General features: G+C 41.2%; 1 protein-coding gene across 1 annotated transcript in view; it reads right to left on the minus strand.

Annotated features, from left to right (window-relative positions):
* The window catches only part of raph1a (Ras association (RalGDS/AF-6) and pleckstrin homology domains 1a), a 57,672-nt gene that overhangs the window by 37,376 nt on the left and 477 nt on the right, over positions 1–19,819 (minus strand). The window contains exon 2 of the mRNA XM_087170758.1: positions 842–906. The gene's annotated coding sequence lies outside the window, so the exon portion shown is untranslated. The remainder of the gene's footprint in view (positions 1–841; positions 907–19,819) is intronic.

Here is a 19,819-nt window from a genome sequence, read left to right on the forward strand (position 1 = left end):
GCTTCTTCCACACCAAATTGGGTAATCCATCTCTTTATGGATCTGGCTTCATGCACTGGAGCACAGTCATGTTGAAAGAGGAAACGGCTGTCACCAAACTGCTGGAACAATAATTGTAGGCTGAATCACTGGAGCCCAAACAAAAAAAAAAAAATGAATACGCTCAAATGAGATGGTTTTTTTTAGGTAAACACAAGGATTCGAATATTGGCGCCAGCTGTATCAGTTCCACCTTAGAGGCAGGAAATCCATTGTCAGGTTTAAGTGGAACAATGTCACAAGAGGAGAAATCCAGTTTTATTCACATAACTTGTGGGTTTGTTCTATTTTGTGCAAAACTGCAAAGGAAACCCAGCGAGTATCATCTTAACCTATAACCTCCCTACTGACCTGATCAGTAAACTAAGTTGATAAAAGACGTATTTTGGCCTCCACTCCAAAATTATTTGCCGATGTTGTATAAAAGAAGCTGGTCCGACTCTGCAACGACACACACCTTCAAGGGGAGTCGCCCGGTAGCTTGACACCCAAACAAAGCAGCAGAGGCACCAGGAACAAGTGGAGCAACATCCCACGTACAAGCGCACTCATCCACAGGACGGGATACCAGCCTGATGGCATCGCTCGGCGAAAGGAGCCAAGCTGTGAAATTCCAAGTTGCACCACAATCTCAAAGACACAAGTGCGATCACATGACACTACACGGGTAAACATACAATCTGCTGAAGGGTAAGATGTTCAAACTTGACTTTTTCTGTGAAAGAGCCCTCACAGCCCACATGAACTTTCCACATGTGACGGCGTGATATGAAATGATAAAGAGCAGGATAATGCTGTTTACCTTTGGTCTGCTGACACGGCTCAGTCCAGCTCCAACACAGCACAGAGTGGATGAAGTCAATCACCCTGCAGAGACACACACACACACACACACACAGAGCACAGCATTTATTATTACACATGATCATATTTCCTCTGGACGGGTAGAAAAGCAGACACACGGTCTTCCTTCCTGCTGACAGCACTACATGAAAACCACACTGAGATTCTGACAGTTGGTGTTTTAAAGGCTGGAGTCTGAATATTCAGAGACTGAAGGTGCAGACGACAATTTTAAAATTATTTTGCGGAACGAGAAGATCAGTTCTATCTTTCTGCGAGCAGCACAGAGGTGAGAGAAAACAGTTAGCCTAGCGCCATCAAACGTGATAACCTACATCTTCCAGCAACTCCAAACACACACACACACACAAACACCTGGCAGCTGTCTACACACACACACACACCAAATGTACAGTCAGCAGGTGGCACCAGTGTGTGTGTGTGTGTGTGTGTTCCTCTCATGCTGAGCAGGCTGGATGTGTGTGACCTAAAAATAACTGACAGGCCACAACATTTAAATACACTGCTGTAGCCTCTCTCTCTCTCTCTTTCCCAATGTGTTTCTGCCTCTCTCGACCCACTGGTCTCCCTTTTTATTCTCCTTGATCTAAATCACAGCAGCTGATCATGTCAAAACTTGGTCGTGATGTAATTATGTCTGACCTTTTTTAAGAATTCATACACAAGTGCAGCGAGTGAAGAAAGTGTGTGTGTCAAAGTTAAATGTGTGTGTGTGAGTGGAAGTTGAAGTGAACATATTTTCATCTGTCACATGGACGTGTGTGTGTGTGTGTGTCCGTCCTCCTTCCACATAATAACCATACAGTACAAATATACAAAAATGTCAACACATCACATGCGCAGGAGAAACACACACACACACACACACACACACACACACACACACACACACACGCACACACACACACCGCACTCCAATCCCGGCTTGCATAAGATCATTAGCAGCTCTCATATGATCAGTAGCTGATGGCTGAAACAACAAAAACACTGTTGTTGGGACAAACACACACACAGTTATCTGCTCTGCGCCCGTGCTGCTCATGAGTACATCAGTACGTCACTGCTACTTGTTGACCTTCCACAGTGCGGGGAATCAAACCAGCAACCGCCCAGTGACGGGCCGACACCTGGAAGCCGGGCAGCTGACGGCGGCGTTCAGTCCTATTTTAGAATACAAAGTTTCTTATTGTCATTAAATCTCATGAAAAGGTCACAATCGACAATGAATTTACCTGACTCACAGGTATGTGACTAAAGCCTGATGCAGCTCATGTCTACAAACTATTCAAGGGCAAAAAGGTCCAAGGCTGACCTGCCTTCAACAGGGTTTCTGCAGGTTTCACCAAGTTAAATTTAAGACATCTTGGTCCCTAACGACAGGAGACACATTAAAGATCAAACCTGAGAAACAAGAGACAACAGGACGACAACGCCTCCATCTCAGAAGACGTGCCAACATACACGAAATCACATCCATTAAACAGGTCAGACAGCGGGATGTGTACAATCTTACAAATACCTCGGGACAATTATTGACACCAAACTGAACTCTGAGGCAGATCGTGAAGCTGTGTGTGATGATGTATGTGTCATGATGATCTTATCCCCCCCGTGCTTTTGTTGAATTAGATTTTATCTTTCTCTCCGGCGTCACGGTTTGGAAATCCATCTTTAAAGAGCAGGAATTCTCTGTGTACCTACGGGTACAAATTAAAGTAACCTGACCTAACCTTAGCTATGTGGCACGAGGTGTCAAATCTAAAAACAGTCATAAAATACCTGTAAGAAATGGAGTATCTACAGATAATGGGCCCACGAGGACATTTATAGGGATGATACAAGGTGCTTGTCAATATTTGTTTGGTCACAAAATTTAACAATGAGTTGCACGGTGGGGTGTTTTTCTCCATTCTGTGTTTCCATTTACATTTTTACTTTCTGCAAATATCCTTCGTGTGACTCAAAATAGAAACACAGAACTCTCCTGGCTAAACGTAGCTATCGTACAGATTTATATTCTGGCAACCAGGTTCAATTATTTCAGGTTTGTTTCAGAGAAATCAGGTTTTATTCATCATTTCGACATGGCCGTTGCCATGGAGAAGACGACAGTCAGAGGCAGATTTCAGAATGGAAGCAAATTCAAAACACTTTGCCGTTGCCATTGTGCACAAAACGTGGAAGAATAGCTGCTGAATTCAACCACAATCGACCCAAAAATGGTTTGTTCTCCGCAGAACCTTTTATGTACACATCCTTTGACTTTTAATCTGAAAACCAGATATTTTTTTTAACACAGTTGTTGATTTTTTCTACTGACGATCTTCATGCCGATCCAAGCCGCTGAGGTTCAACCATCTGTGTGTGACGTACCATTGTTGTATTGGAAAAATGGACGGGACTTTTACTGTCAGAACCAGTCCCTCTGTGAAGCTGTTCCAGTCGCCAGGAGTTGCCATAGCAACCGAATGTTTAGTTGCAAACAAGTGAAAAAAAAAAAAAAAACTGCTCTCTTTATGATCTGTTGCACTTTTAGCATCTTTCCATCGGTTGTGAAACACAACTTCACTCTTCCATCTCATTCCAGGAATTAAGAACTGAAGTGTCATTTAAAACAGTTCCTCATCCCGCTGTGTTGCAACCGATTACTTCACAGGACAGTAACAGGACAAATTAGCTAATAGCGCTGTTTCAAAACAGCTCGTGGTTAAAAACTCTGGAGGGATTGATGTGCCGATTGTCTTTGTGGGTCAGTCACACTCTATCAGTGCTATAAATACCATAAGTTTAGGTACTGACTCAAAGTTTCCCCAATATCTCTAAGTTTTGCATTTGGTCTTTTAATCTTGGCGAATCCGTTTTTTAATTTTCTTTATTAAGCAAGCATTTTATTTAACTGATCAATCGTTGGGTGTAGTCCAGGGACTTGTCTTGTTTTCTCTGGCCAACAGTCGAAAACTTAAAGACAGGATAAGTTAGATTTACAATGATGAAAATAAACCTGGAAACATTCAGCATTTTAGCCCCAAAGATTTATCAGTGACTCAATTCATTTTCTGTCGATCAACTAAAGAATTAAGTGACTAATTATTGCAGCTCTAATCTGTTTACATCATGTTACATATCTACAGATTTGAGTTTCACATGTTGTGATGGGAAATATCGAAGATTTGGGTCATTTAAAAAGAATATCTTTACACATGACTTGCAGTATTAAGTATCTGACTTCGACTTGTGAAGTGTACTTTTACGTCTGAGGTCATATCCTCCTGGTGAATACTAACATGTTTGTAATATGTTTGTTGAGGCTTTGTAATGCTGGAGCTGTGGCTCTCCTCCTCAGCAGATTGATGACTCCTGCGTTGCCAAACAGGACGCATTAAAGAGCGTTATGAAACGACGCAGCCTGCCAAAACAGAGGCTTTAAAATCCCAGACTGAAAACAATAGCTTTACCTCTGCATTATTTCTCTCATAATGAGGCTTGGAAATCTGATTTAAGAGGGCAGCCCTGTTAATAGTGTGTATAATGTCATGATTATAGTTTCCACAAGAAATAATCTGAATAATTGGCAAACTGGGAAACATTTAATTGAAACAATAAAGGCATTGTTACAACACTGCTAATGCATTTCTCAATCACTCTCACTGGATGCGACGTCTATGTGTTTTCCCCTTTAAAACAGGATGAGACGTACACGCTTAGTATAAGATTACGTCATTTTTAAGACATGTGACCAATGAAATCCTTTGTGATTTGCTGAAATTTGTAACAAGAAGGTGAAATCCCTTGTGGGAAATGTATTTCGTTTGTTTTTTCAGCGGTTTTAGTCACAAAAACGTTTTTAAAGTCACGGTTTGGAGAAGGGCTAATGACCTGAGCGAAGGGAGCCATACTGAAGTGAAAATAAAAACAATGACTCAGAAGATTCAGACACTGATTTCAACCTGCTAACCAGCTAGCCTTGGCTAGCCGGCTGATCGGTGAGTCAGTATCACCGCTAGCTAGAGGTAAAGATTCACCTGATACAACGCTGTCACTAAAACCTTTATTCCTCAGCTTCTGAAGCAGATAGAAACATGAAATAAAATCATTAAAGACCTTAAACCTTTAGCTTTTATTGTAAATGATTGACTTTGCCCCTAATATTCATCAATGTTTTAAAAAATCAATAAAAGTTAAATAAAAAGTTGAACTGAACTGAGAATGTTAAGAAAGCAAAGGCCAGATTCTCAAATGTGAGAATTTCATAATTTCTTTGTTTTAACATTATATTTTAATGACATCACCTTTGGGAAATTGTGATGAGAATTTTTCACTCTTCTCCAGTGTTTTATAGACAAAATTATCAATTGATACCAGCTGATTAACTGACAATGAGAAAAAAAAAAAATAAATGGGCATAAAAAACAGTAGAGCACAGGAAAAGGAAGCAAACCTTTACAAAAGGCCGGCAGTGCACGCCAACCAAAATCAAGTTTGCCCTTTTAAAAACTCTTATGCCATTGCAAGTAAATGCCAGTAAAGTCACTGTGTCTCTGAATCAGTTCGTTTCATGGGGTGCACACATGATGAAGGAGCCTGTAACCAGAGTAAAGTTCTTCACAGCAACAATTATCCACAGTAAAGATCAAAGTAACGTGAATCTCATCCAACTCTAAGAATCCTTTAATCCTTTCTTGTCATAAAAACCAATAAATGTATTTTTAAAAATCAATACGGCAACCTGAAGCGCAAGTTCAAACTAGCCACTCTGTAGTCTGGTGCTCGTACTGGGACTGTTCGCTGAACATCACATAACTGGGAAATATGAGTTCATTTGAGCCTGGAGGATATGAATTCTGTGTGTGTGTGTGTGTGTGTGTGTGTGTGTGTGTGTGTGCTTGTGTTGCTATCTTTGTGAGGACCAATGCCAAGTGAGGACATTTTGTGCGGTCCTCGCTACTTCAAAGGACTGTTTGAAGGTGAGGACCTTGTATTAAAGTTAAGATTGTAACTAGATCTAGGTTGGGTTGGGGTCTAGGGAATTTATTTAGCCAATGAGGGTCGACATGTGTGTGTGTCTGCACCTATTTAGAACAGCTTGTCTCTTGAGAGCAGACAGTTTAGTCTACGGCAGCTGAAGGCCGCAGACATAAAGAGACAGACTGACATTTTAATAAAACATTAACTCCACAGTGCATCTTCAATTCTGCAAAGTTTTACAAAATAAGTACTGACAGAGTCCAGTGGGGAATCAAACTCTCAACCCGGGCCAGAGTCAGTGCCTTGCTGCTGAGCTGCAAGAACACACTGCCCAGTCTGGTAACCAGCTCTCACACACACACACACACACACACACACACACACACACACACACACACACACACACACACACACACAGTCCATCCAACACAGCACTGCCTAGACAAGGCCAGCCGTCAGGTCACATTACTGCATGCATTCTCTTACACTGCCCTCGGGTTAAATCTGCAGCCCGCTTTTTTTTTTTTTCAAACTCAGATGGGGCACAAGCTGCCAGCACTGGAGGGCAAAAAAAAATAATAGAATAAAATCGAATAAAATAGATTTGCACTACAATGTGAAGTTGAGAGTGAGTGTTGTAAATCAACATTATGTCTGCTACTCACAGAGATAGTTTTACAGGATGTACAGTCTTACGAGTTCGATTTTGTAGCTGCTGATGTTTTGGCTTTGTTTTCAGGAAGGAAGTAAGTGTTCTCAGTGCATGCAACTTGGCTGATGAGTGTCATGGCATTTCTTCTACATCCAATCGGGCACGGCGGGTTACTGGGACTTTCAGTGACACACCAAATTTGTGGACAACATTTCTTCTATTAGGGATAGGGTAATGGTGCACAAGCAATCGTTTCTCCCTGCATAGACCAACAAGTGATACTACAGAAGTAGTAGATAAATTCTGATTAAAATAAATTAATTTCCCTTTTTCTTCACAACTTCCTGACATTTTATTGCACAAATGATTAAATCATAAAATAATCAGCAAATAAATTGATAATAGTTGCAGCCCTAATGTCAGCACAGTTTGGATAAGAGCAGGGCAGTGATGGGAGATCAGGGGTCAGTGTGGTAACCTCCTGCTGTGAGGATGGAGCCAAGCCACAGTTAAAGCCTCCCACACCACCTCAGTGTGCATCTACACTCTGAAATCTGATGGTGGCTGCTGATTGTGAAAAAACTTTTTGAGTCCTGCAGCGAGAACACAGAAAAACTGTTTCTGAATGACCGACATGACTGTGAGCCCTTTAAAAACCAAGACTGGTGTTAAGAGGTTTCCTCATAATCACTGTTAAGACTGCAAGCATGAATGGAGGCACACACACACACACACACACACACACACACACACACACACACACACACACACACACACACACACACAAGTCTGGTATTGCTGCAGTGGAGTTGGTCGCACTGCAGAACTGTCAGGAAGAATCACAGCACTCTGCTTTACTGATTTGACACACACACACAAACACACACACACACACACACACACTGAGGGAACACTGTCTCATACACTCAATACAAGGTCACTGAGCTACTGGGTTAAAATGCTGCTAACAGGAGGAAGACGAGGAAGACGAGCGAGAAAGACAAGGACAGTCGGACTGACAAGGTTGACTGCATCTGAGTCTGTATCCGGTAACCAGTGGACACATTAGCACAAAGGGCAAAGGCAGACCCTGAGGTCTGCGCTGGGTTGATCATTCAAATAAAGCCCAGTCCATATGACTGTGTGACTGGATTCACAAAAACTCTGTCAACTTTTTTCTGAGATTTTACTAAATCTTAGGTGACTTACACAATCATGAATAGTAGAGTAATAAAGGATTTTATACCAATAAAAAAAAGACAACAGCTAATAACACGAAACTTAGACTCTAAATACATAAAATCTGGTAATATTCAGTCTCTACTGTAAGTTAACTACCAGTTAAACTACATGAAAATCCAATTTTAAAGGATGTATTTATAAGTTTTGCTACTGCTACATAGCTAACGTTAGCAGCTGTTTACTTACCAGTCTAGAGGCAACGTTTCAAGTTCAGCATCAAACTTCATTCCTTAACTCACCAAGACCTGTTTCCAGCAGTGGAAAGCAGCATCAATGCTAACTCTTGTTTTGTTTCTATTTCTATCATTTCTTTTGTTCTATTGAAGCTAGCATGCTAACCAGCTATCCCCAGTCCATCTCGTCACCTTCCGATACCGAGTCACTGTAGCGTCCAGTCTACCCTGAAGAAGTAGAGCTGCTCAGAGGACGTATTATAACCTCTTGTCATGTAAACACAACGACGGCTGGAGCTCTTTGCGAGCCTGGTAAGTAAACAGCTGTTAATGCTAACGTTGGCTATGTAGCAATAGCAAAACAACAACAAATAGCTCCTTTAACCTAGCTTAGCTTAGCATAAATACTGGAGGCAGGGGGAATTGCTAGCCAGGCTTCGTCCAAAGGTAACAAAATGTTCCTGACAGAATATTTTTCACAAGTGGGTGTTAGAAACCAGATCATTAGTTGCTTTGGAAAACACCAATGCCACCTCATATTTGCAAGAAGATACTAACGCAGGACTAAAGATTATTTTTCTCAATTAATAGATTAATTTCTTTTTTGTCAATGATCAGAAAACAGTGAACAGTGCCCATCACAATATCCTAGAGCACAAGGTAATGTCATCAAATGTCTGACCAAAAGCCAGAAACCAAAAATATTATTACACTTTACTATTATATAAGAATCTGGACCCATCAAATCTTTGGAGTACCCACACAAACACCCACTACACTGCCGGTATTATACATCCAGACCAGAAAAACCTCCAAAACCATACTAATTTTAGCTCCCATCACATGACAGTGGTTTAAGAGTAGCATTTTCCTCCAACACACACACACACATGGTGGCACCCAAGCGAAATGCCTCATAGTAAGAAAAAAGTAAAACTTTCCATTTCTGTCTGTCCTCAGTTGAAACAGCTCCTGCCAGAAGCAACATCTGCGGTAGGAACCAACGACAACCTTTTCAACAGCAGAGAGAAACAGGAAAAGAGCGAACTAATAATGACAGAAAGTGTGTTCTGTGGGCGTATTTTTCATGCAAAATTCTGAATTTGTGTGCAAACGTTGTCTTCATTATGTCCACGTTCTGTACCTTTGACAAACCCCTACAGAGGGACACACACATACACTCAAACACGGACATAGACACTGCAACGAGCAAGACGAGGAGGAATAGATGAGTAATGCGTCTTCACTACTGAAAAACCTGCTCAGACACATGTACCCGTACACGCAGATATAACACACTTATATAGAGTTTGGGATTTAATCATATAATGACAGAGCAGACAATGAGCAAGTGGATCTGACTCAGCTAAAAACCACCAGACCGGCTCCAGTTCTAACAAGTCGTGAGCTACGACTATCCCCAGGCCCAGTATCACCTCACTATCATAAAGACTTAAACCACCCCGACACTTACACTTAGGAAACTTGGCTATGCATGCATTAAGTTGAACGTATATGCATAACAATTCAGTTCATTGTATCAGCTAGTTGCTGTTGCCAAAAGCGACTTGAACTTCTTTTCTATGTAAATACATTGGGAGCAATTTAGTCTTCAGTGTCTTGCTCTTGGGATTTACCCACCCACCTTATGATTAATGGCCAATCAACAACATTATGCAGTTAAAATCACATGAGCCCCATTCATTAATATTACAAGGGAATAAAATATTCACTGTGCTCCTCAATAATTTCACTTATAATTCTGGACGGCATTTAAAACCATTGGGAAATTACAGGATGTGGTGTGTAATAGACACAGATACTCTGAAGGACAAAGCCAAAAGCCTCCCTATGGGTGCATACAGTGATACTGTGTGAGGTGAATTTGAGTGAAAAATCAGAATCTTAACTCAAGTGAATCCCAACGCACATTGACATTGATCTCATTCAGTGTGACTTACACTTCCTGAGGATGTCCAGTCCTGAATAAATATTCTTAAATCTACTTAGAAATCACAGGAAAAACACACAGAACATCACAAAAGTCTGAAACCTTCATGTTTTCTTCAGGATCAATATAATCCAGTTGTCTGTTCATCCATTGGTGCACTGCAAACAGGAAGTGCTAATAGCTAACTCATGCTTTTAATTGTGCCAATTTGCCGAAAAGGAAAGAAATATACGCTTGAAAAAAATGTGAATCCCAAGACATATGTGTAGCTGATTTTACTCCATTTGATGAGCTGTAACAGGGGCTTGTTTGGCTTTTCCTCAAAGAGCCTTACAGCATATGATGGTGTTAATAGTTCATAGTTTATCAGACATCACACACTGAGCTGATAAAACATGAGAAGAAAGTGGAACAAGTCACCTGCTTGAGTGCAACTTCCAATATGCATCAGCTCAACAGTCGTAGAAGTAGTAGGCCTACTATGTAAACAGGGTCCTACTCTGTTGGAGCTGCTGGAAATATGTGGACATGGCGTCACAGCCTGGGCCCTGTGTGCTCAGCCACTTTACCACAGGAAGAAGAGACAAACATGTAACTGCTAAACGAGTGCAAATTACATCTGTTTTTTTAGCACAGCTAAGGAGTTTTGGGGCAGACTGTTCCCTGCTTATAGACACCTACGCAGTAATTGCTTAGGTAGGCGAGCATATTCCTCATCCACTTTCCATCCCCACATTTTTCCAAACCAGTCCCGAGGACTTGAGCTGGCGAGTGCCCAGTCACAACTCAACCAAGCTCGACTCTTGTGCGGATATTGTGCAGTCAATTTCCCAAAATAAAAAGTCTGTCTCTGAGGGCCACAGTGCAGATGCTGCCATGAGTGGTGCAAGTCTGAACCGTGACCTATTGTCGCGGCCGATCCAGTTCACAGAAAGAGCCGCACGGCATCTGTCTTCATCCGCACTGTTTTGATTCGCACTGAGACAAAAGGGTAGACAGACAGAGAGAAAGACGGCTCACATACTTTCCATCTCCACTGGAGAGCTGTCTGGATATGGGAGGTAGCTGTGGTTTGGTCTGGACCCGGTTCACGTGCGAGTGTATGTGTGTTTTCACATGTGAGAGAGCCAGCACAAAAAAAACAGTAGCTGTTCCAGGCATACCATAACATTAACACACACATCCAACCACACACCCACACACACTCACACACACGTGTACACACACAGGTTCAATGCCTGTACTTTTCTCTCTTAGTCTGAGCAATGGAAAACACTCAGGCTCACAGTATCAACACTTTCTTCAAGCCAGGACACACACACACACACACACACACACACACACACACACACACACACACACACACACACACAAACTTACTGTGTCAACAGTTACTTCAAACCAACCGACGAACTAACCAACAAACCCCAAACACACTCTCACTTTGTTTCACGCTCTCACACACACTTTATAATAACATCATCTCCTTTATACATCAATGGCACACACAATAAAGCCCGTGTGGCAGATCTCAGGGTATAATTAGCACTGCGTCTGTGCCTTGTTTTACTGCTTTGTACTGCTACAGCTAACAGGCTAACAAACAGCTAACTACACTCTTTCCATCTGTAATTATGCTACTTCTGGATTATCTGTTTGGCTCTTCTTCACTCTGCCTTTCTGAAAAGATTTTTTGTATTCATGTTATGTCTCTTTTGATGATATGATGTTTGACAATAGAGTTTGCAATCAGTAAAGATTGAAAGATTAAAAAGGGGGGTGGAGGGTGTTAGCTTCTGGCATCAAGAGCTAACATCAAGGAAAAAACTTACAGTACCCTTTTTTAATATAATCAAACTACGAAATAAACAAATGCAAATATATTTTAGAAAAACAGACAATACACCAACAGTAAGAATAACTGTGGCTGGCAAGCTAACTGCTAACAGCCAGGAACATGCTAGTGTTAGTCAGTCACAACAGTTCTCTACGTTAATTCTCACTTAGAAGCAACGTAGCTAGCGCAGATGCTAACAAGACATCAAGTTCAAACATTTTATTCAAGTGTTTGAACCATCGACTCCTGTTTCATTACCGTCTGCAATGCATGTTCAATCTGTGGAGCAATTTATACTCGAGCAGAGGAGGTGAAATAAAAGCTCTGCATTCCCTCAAAGGTTAGCTGTATCAAAAGGGTTCACTATTGGCCAACAGTGCAAATTCACACTCTTGCTCTTTTCTTTAAGATAATTTTTTGGGTATTTTTCTTTAAGCTAACAGTTAGACGTCTAGAGAGAGGCAGGAAACAGGGGAAGAGCGAAGGGTTATGACATGAAACAAAAGTCCCTAAAGAATTGAACTGTGGACGTTGTGGTTGGGTTTTCTGCACCTTAACCACGTGCAAATTCACATTCAAAGTTCAGTTAAGTTGAGTTTGCACAATTTAAAAAAAAAAAGTACTGTGGCCCCATGAACAAATCCACTTACTGTGATTCCACTAAAATGAAATGATATATGTATAGGCTATTTTCTTTTAATTAAAAAGTGGTTATTAGCCTGAATAAATGTGACCATTTTATATAATGAACGGGACATTTCACTGTTAAAAATTAAAGCTGTCGGTGTCCTCTGGTGGACAAAGTATAATTGCGTCAATTTTGAATTACCATAAATATATCTTAGACACTTTTGTTCTGCTATTTCTTGTTACTTATTTGCCGATAGCAATATATCAGTGATAAAGCTCATAAACTAGACATGCACTGCCGACATAAACCTTCCAACAGTATGTAAATTAGCTCCACCTAAACCAGCTACAACAGTGAAATTCTGATTGCACGTGTGCAATACAACAGCACGCAGTAATTCTGCCTTCTTTATGAGTAATTTTAGTTTTTAGTCTTTGATTATACTTCTGTACTTTTTTCCTGGTAAAAATTTGAATGTATGCACTGCATGTTTTTTTACTTGTGAGACCACCTTCTGATGGACAATACATTTTGCTTGAATTTGAATCTTACCTAAAAGTATTTGAATGCTTCTTCCACCACTCCTAAGTAGAAACTTTAAAAAAGAAAATGAAACAGATTCAGCCTCTATTCAGCACACTCAAAAACGACAGTCCTGATCCCCAGCTGCACAGCCTGCCCCTGGATCTCCACAAGGGCCGAGGGACATAGACACAGAATGACAAAGAGAGAGAGAGAGAGAGTGGGAGAGAGAAAGTGGCTTGGCTTGGAGTGATACAACTCAGAGGAAAAACACGACAGAGAAAAATAAAAGAATTAAAAAAAAAAAGAAAAAGAAAAAAGAAAAATGAGATTAAATTTTCCAAGAACGAGGGCTGTGCAGTAACACGGCAACAGCAGCCAGAATGACTCTACATCTGTCTGGAATTAAAGAGAGACAGAGACGGAGACAGACAGTGCTGCTGCTGGTTGAAAACTGCATTTGAACTTCAGGGTTTTGTTCATGAAGGGAGTCTGTACAAAATCCTGTAGAGACCAGATCCACACTCGCATTTCCTTCTCCACAGAAATCAAACAACACTAAAGGAAAGTATCAAAAATAAATGTAAAGCCATGATGAAGCTATATTTTCTTAATGCACAACTACTCAACTGTCAAATATCATTTCTAAATTGTATTCTGTATCCGGAGATAATGAAACAACACATATCAGGATAAAAAACATCCTTACTGCTGAATGTTCAAACTCAGTCTGGGTATCGAATCTAATACTTTTGTGTCCAGAGGATCAAGCATCAAAAACTGTCAAATATTAAAGCTGCCAGCTTTTGACATTTTGTCAAATTTTAATCGTATTTATACTTTTTTGAGCAGATCCTTTGCTTGAAATCAAAATTTTACAAATGCATTATTTTTTGTTAAGTTCCTTTACAACAGCTTTGATAAGTTTGCCTAAAAAAAAAAGAACAGAAAAACAAGTTAAAATTTCTCAAAACGAGGAAATGAATATAGTACTGTTGGAATATCTGAATCTAAACTCCTTTTTGTCTTTAGATCAATTTGCCTTGAGGCTGTTTTTGCTATTTGTGCGAACAGCTGACTGCATTTGTTAAAGTGACAACTGCGCCAACAAATAAAACATCATTTGTAGTTTGTTTTTCCCACATTTCCTCATTCTTTGACCACGTCACCGGACTATGAGAGGAATGTCCCTCACACCAACACCAGCTTTCTAAATGGCATCCCTGACCTCTGAACCCTGAGGGGTTTGGAGAGGTTTTCATGATGCACATACCACAGAAATACACAAAACCCTTCCTCCACTGTTTTTGTAAAGTCAGATTTCAGTAAAGATTACACTGAAATATTAAGATACTGTCTGCTGAACACTCTATCAGGCCATTTTACTGTTCCGATGTTTGGTGTTTATTTTACAGAGCAGTTAACAAAGGAGAGACACAGGAAACTGGAGTACTGTTACCTCATCTGGATACCCCATTTATATTATGTTTCTCTCTAAATGTGTGTGTGTGTGTGTGTGTGTGTGTTTCCCTCCCACACACACACACACACACACACACACACACACACACACACACGCACACACACACGCACACACACACACACACGCTGAGTCATTGCATTCAGCTGCCAGTTCCCTGTTTCAACAACAAACAGCAGAAAAACCATTTATTGTTATCAGAGCGCGCGCACACACACACACACTCGTTTTCCTCACTAGTGGGGTCCACCTGTGTTTTTGGTTACTCGTGAGGACCACCCTTTCTAATGGTCACGGAAGGTTGTGTTTGAAATAATACTGTGTGACCTTAAAACGTCCTTTAATGTCTTTACACAATGATAATCAATCAGTGACCAAAGGCTTGCTTTCTTTCACCTTCTTGATCTTTCTACTTCTAACAACATGATTTTGTGCAGCTTCTACACACCTGAATCCAACTAGTGCACTGTCCATTCAAAATGAGCCTGTCAACAGGGGCTGATTGCTTGGCCTGCGTTAATCCAGCTTGCATTTTACTTGAGAGCATCATCTAAAAAAAACCCTTCATACTAGACACTGCACTTCCTTTGATCCTGAGCAATACTCCCTGTAGTGTGTCAATTGGTCTTGTTTGTTACTGCTGGAGTTGGTGCAAATTGTTGTAAATTGTCCAGATGCTGCACTACCCTCATAGTGTAGATAAACCTTTCTTTATGTCAAGTAACATGTTGAAAAACATGGAGCTTTTTCGAGAACCAAAAATCCTAAAAACTTCGAGCGGCATGCACTCATATGCACCCTGACTGACAGGTACGTGAAAGAAACAGACAGGGAAAAAACTTTAAAGATTTTTTGACAGCCAGCCGATTCGGTGAGATCTCCTGGTACTCCCAAAGGCCAGTCCGACTATGACAGATGGGTCCAATGTCAATGAGAGAGAGAGAAAGAGAGAGAAGGGGTAGGAAGAGCTGAGCGAATGAATGCACTGCACACAACTCTACAATGAAATAAGATTTCATCCATTTGAAATAGTAAATAAATAGAAAATGAATATGTGGCAGTAAATGCTGATATTGTGGCGGGTCACCACAAATAAGTCAATATGGGAAACACTAATATATGACAGTACAGTGAATATCTTTGTGCTTTTGGACTGTCAGTTGAAAACAAGACATTTGAATACCTCCCCTTTGGCTGTGGTAAATAAGGGCATTTTTCAAGAGTAAGATTATTCGATAATGAACAATATCATTACTTGCAGTCCTAGTCAGAACTCACAGTTTTGCTCTTTAAGCCCCAAAGCCATATAAAGTGCCAGAATTTCACTTCTACAGTGATAATTTATGTCAGCTGTTTTTTTGGTATTTGAAGCAGGGAAAAGTTACATAAGTGGGGGCTTGTAACTGGAAAGTTGGCAGTAAGTTCGATTCCTGTGTCGGCAGGATAAATGAATTACGATTACCACCTTATTAGCACCACTGAAGTGGTGTTTGAGCCGCAGTGGAGTCCACCTCCAATGGATAGACTAAATGGGGTGGACAAAATATCAGTGCAGTAATAACGCACAACACTGTATAATTCAACTGCACAAAATGACTTAAATGACGGAAAAGTTTAATCTATGCCTCTTTAAAATGGTCTTCTTAAAAAACAATAATTAGAAACCTTCATGAATGCATGATTTGTTGAAGGGCTCTTCAATTAGTCCTCATTAGAATAGCTAGGTGCAGCTAATAAACAGTATGTTGCATTTGGGTTAGCCAGTTAGCCTGGCTGAATCTCCAGGTTCACAATAGCCATACTAGCTAGCCTAAATTCAGCTAGGTAGACATGAAGCTTCATGTTTTATTTGCCCAGCATGTACTTGCAACCCCTGCTGCGGTGAAATTAGCAGCTCTACATCACTGCCAACCAGACAAACTGGTCAGCAGTCCAACAGACAAAGCTGTGAATGAAGAACACACACACACACACACACACACACACACACACACACACACACACACACACACACAGAGTTCATAGCTCCAGTCCTGATGCGGTTTAATATGCGAGTGTCTCTTCTGCAGGTTTAGCACTGACACAGCAAAACAGACTGCACTATAGCCTACTACACAGTAGTGCTGCATTACACTATACACTGTGTTATAGGTTAGTCCTATTTAACCCAAGTTATGTTTTCAGTCCAGATCAAGTTAATGGACATTTGAAATACATGAAAACACGAATTTCAGTTGGGTTTTTTTCCTAGAGATGGTTGTTACTTGGATTAAAATGATAGCTTTGTATGGGGCCAAATGTTAAACATCAAATGTCCGTGCTTCCTTGAATGCACCAAGGGGAGGAAATGTCAAAATATTCACAACATGGTAAGATATTGGATAGTTTAACTTTCGCAACAAAATAAAATTGACTATGGCCTGGAGTGTCCCTCTGCAGCAGATCTGCTCTGTTGCTCCTTCACACCCTCTCTGTCTGTCTTACCCCTGGGACAAAGAGGAATTTCCTGAGAGAAGAAGGGATGACTTTTCCATACACTTGGTTAGAAAAAGACACACAGACACAGACACAGACACAGACACACACACACACACACACACACACACACACACACTATGACGGACAGAAAGGGAGAAGAAAACAACAACATCAGAGCGTGACCTGGTTTGACCTCTCGTAGCCACCGGTGAGAATTTCCTGACAAACTGCACCAGAGCAGCTGATACAGATGTAAGCAGTGCATTCGATCTGATGTTTACACAACGGCTGCAGAGCTGCCAGAGGAAGCACACAACGCCAACATCGTCTCCTAACTCCAGTGCATGGAAATGCAGATGTGCAATTCCCACAACAGAGATTCGCATCCACTTAAGTGCCCCTGAGCAAGACAAGTGAAGCCTCCACCACTCGCTGAGCATTATCCAAACTAATTATCCACATCAGTTTCATCTAAGTGTTCTATCATCACCGAGATATCTGGAGTGCAAAATTGACATCTTGGCTTAACATATTGAGGGGTGGTGCTGCAGGGAACTCAACCTCTGGGGAGCATGAACGTGCTGATTAATTCAATAACCAGCTGCTCAAACAGCATCAATAGGCGCTTTTGCACCAAAAGTTCCAGGAACGTTCCTGGGGGTTAAAGCGCGACAGTCTCCTTTCATGTGTCATCCGCAGCAAAAATGGACAACAAAGACCGAACTTTGCTGTCATTCCATTGGTCATAAAACCCATTGGCTGCTTCATCGTGAATAATGTCAGCCTCAAACTAGAAGCAAAACCTGTTGTCGGCTGCAGGGGTTAAACAATCTCCCCAGAACTTAATTCAGACCCCGGTTCTTCCAGTAGAATCACGGGTAGGGGAAATGAGTCCCTCTTAAGGTTCCTGTTTCCCAGGGAAAACACCTGCTCCTGAAACACACCTTTACCAAAGGAAAGACTACCACCTACGAAACCAAGAGAAAAATCAATAGAAAATCCAAAGACATCACCATAATGGTTGATAGGTAATAGATGGATCATTGGGAGGTGCAGTGCAGAAACACTAACCAACAGTGAAGGATATCAGGAAACCAGGACGCTGCAGGCCTCAGATGTAAAACTCAAGCTGAACTGGCTGGTTGGACACGGTCAGAGCAGCCTTCAGTTGAAGTAGGGCAGGAGGGATTTTTATACTCCAGTTAACCCTCAATGCTACTGGGAGATAGGCCACTGAATTCTGCCCCAGTTTGCTGCACGCGAGTGTGGTACAGAGGTGGGACGTCTCAAGTCTGTCCTTTACGATTGCACTTCAGCACTGATGGGCCTGGTTACAGATTACAGCACTGGGACACGATATCCCAACACCACTGAGAGTATGAAGTAGTATATCAAATATTTTAAGGAAAATTGTTTGGAAAAATCTCAAGTATTGATCAGAATCACACTTGAAATCACCAAACAGCTCAGAATGGTGGACATCAAAGTGAGTATTTCATGTCCTTATGCATCAATATCAATACATAAGTACAAAAAAAAAAAAAAAAAAGGTTTTTGCAGAGAGTGCCATTTTAGTACTAGATGTTAAAACTAAAGTTCTGTATTGTATTGGCACTGGTAATAAATAATGTTAAGCCCGGAGAGCGGTATGCTACACTCAGACTGATGATATCACTGCATCAAAATCAGCATCCTCATTCATTTGAATGAGACTGAGACAGAAACAATCAACAACCCTGACTCAAATTTTTGCCAAAGTGCAGTCTTAAAACACAATCTGGCAATGAAACCCACCAGCCAATCAATCTTCAGATGGGAAGTTCTTGTTTCGCACAAGTGCAACTCATACTGCAATTTCTGATTAAAATCCTTTGCTGACCTATTCTATACTGTAGGGATCTGTAGCCAGGCCACTTTTAAGGTTACGGTCGGCTCATTAAATCACACTTTGTAGGACACAATTTTAATACATCATCGCTGATGTCATACCCAGAAGAATAGGGTGTGATTTCAATGTAAGATTTTTATAAATGCATTTCTTTGAAAAGGGATGCATACCTGTAAACAGGAACAAAAACTGTTGAGGTTATTTAGACATGTAGCTATGTTGCCATCATTCCTGTCAGGAAACATCGCACCCGCCAAAACAAACACCTTACCACCACAACGAGCCTTGGCCTTAACTTGAACATGAACCTGTTCAGATTCATATCTTAAAACGACTCCTGATGCGATCTAATAAAACCTTATTTTCAGTGTTCAGGCCAATGCAATGCAATGCTGCTGGGATTCTTTTGAGACCATTAAGAGCGTTAGGAGCTGGCAGCGAGACAGGTCTACCTGCAATAAGTCGGAGGGAAGTCAGTCTACAGCTGGAGGACAAGATGGTGAGACAGGTTGATCAGCAGGCAGGCAGACAGACAGATGGCAGGCCTGCATGTCTGATGATGCTGAATTTTAAATGACTTTAAATGAGACTTGGGGCAAACCCCGACCACTCTGGTTATTAATGAAGATATAATTAAAAACGAAAAGGGCACACAATGATGCAGTCTTATTTATAGGGACATGTGTAATAACTGCATTTGAATAAACTATACATTTTATAAGTCTGTTGTGTGGCAGCTGCGGGGGAACACGCCCATAGCTGTGTAATGCTAGATGAATGCCACGCCTTGCTGGTGTCAGTTCAGCACGCCTGGCCTCCGAGCTGCAGCAACCAAACGCAAATATTCCGGCTGGAAAGGCGCTGTCAGCCGGCTGCTGCTCCCCGGCGAACCTGCGCATCCAGGGCCGGGAGTGTGAGCTCTGCAGGCCCTGCGGCGTTTAAAACAGCACCGAGAGAGGAAAAAAAAAAAACACACACATGCACAACGTATGACGGCGCGTTCAGGCTGAAATCAGCCCTATGTATGCACATGCAGTCCCCTACTGAAATGCATTTAATCAGCAGTAGTGAATGAAAGCATTTTTTTTTTTTTTTTT

This window comes from Seriola lalandi, unplaced genomic scaffold (genome assembly GCF_002814215.2).
Source record: "Seriola lalandi dorsalis isolate HSWRI2012SDOR001 ecotype SW California unplaced genomic scaffold, Sedor1 jcf7180002054958, whole genome shotgun sequence".
NCBI lineage: Eukaryota > Metazoa > Chordata > Actinopteri > Carangiformes > Carangidae > Seriola > Seriola lalandi.